Below are 1,324 nucleotides of genomic sequence, written 5' to 3'. Positions count from 1 at the left end.
GCTGTTTTATTCCGACGCTATCGGTAATTCATCTATTATGCTGCCAGGCAACCTTCTGTGAAAATAAAGGTATTCATTGGAATGTTTGTGTTGTAATTCTGTTCACTTTTGCCTTTCACGGTTACCTCCCTTTGACTGTTTTGGGGTATGGATCATGATATTTTGACAATTTGAGACTTGTAGATAAAGTTTGAACAGTATGATAAATTATACAGTTTGGTCATGTAATTCCGGTTGATGAGAAATACTTGACATAAATGCTCAACTTAGCCATTGGCAATAACTGTAGAGTTTGACCAGAGGTAATAATTGTACAGCTTGACCTTGCTTATTTTAGTGCTTTATACAGAATTAGTACAGTGTGTTACCACCCAAACTGTCTGTATTATAAAGAGATGGCTTGTTCGAAATACACGACAGTTTAGCCGCACAAAAAAGTAACCAAAACCAGCAGATTTTATTTTTCAACAATGTATTAGGTTTAACAAGAACAGATAACAAGACTTATACAAATACTAAAGTACTTATGTTTAACAAGAAAGGATATCAATATCTATAGAAATACTAAAGTACATACATGTACAACGGTGTCAAGTCCAAACGGACGTATATACGCCACAATGCTGAACACCACAAAGGCACAAATGCACAGAGGCATTATTCAAAAGAGGGAAAATCCACAGTATAACTGAGTGTATGACGAAATATACACAACATTCCATAGACAGGGTCCGTATACTAATAAGCACTGTGTACACAAGAGCACAAATTAAATATTCAAGTTCAGACTGAACAAGTGCTCGGTGGAGATATGATATAACAAAGCCATAGGCTATAAAGACACCAAAATTCAGCACAAAAGGCCTACTAAAGTAACACACAGCGAAAGCATCCAAAACTCAATAATTCTCCTTTCTCCTCCTTTGACCTGCTTTCATAGGTCTTATAGGAATTTTCTAGAATAAGAAAATTCTTGAACACTTGTAAACAAACAGGCCCCGAACTGAGGGTATTCTGGAACATTCTAACGCAGACACAGACAGCAGGCCCTGAACTCAGCATATGTAAACAGTGGCAAGTTAAATTTAGAAGCTAACGGCAGTTGTTCACATAACACACCCACCCTTCCAAAAAAAAATTTTCCTAACTTTTTTTTCTACTAACAATATATGTTAAACAATAATATATACAACATTGTAAAACTACATGCAATTAAACATTTTATACACAACTTATACACGAGACAAGCAATCTGCAATAACATTATCCTTTCCTTTAACATGTTTGATTTCAAGATTGTATCCTTGCAACAATAAACTCCACC

The sequence above is a fragment of the Liolophura sinensis genome, chromosome 6 (genome assembly GCF_032854445.1).
Source record: "Liolophura sinensis isolate JHLJ2023 chromosome 6, CUHK_Ljap_v2, whole genome shotgun sequence".
NCBI lineage: Eukaryota > Metazoa > Mollusca > Polyplacophora > Chitonida > Chitonidae > Liolophura > Liolophura sinensis.
Note: the sequence above shows the minus strand (reverse complement) of the source record.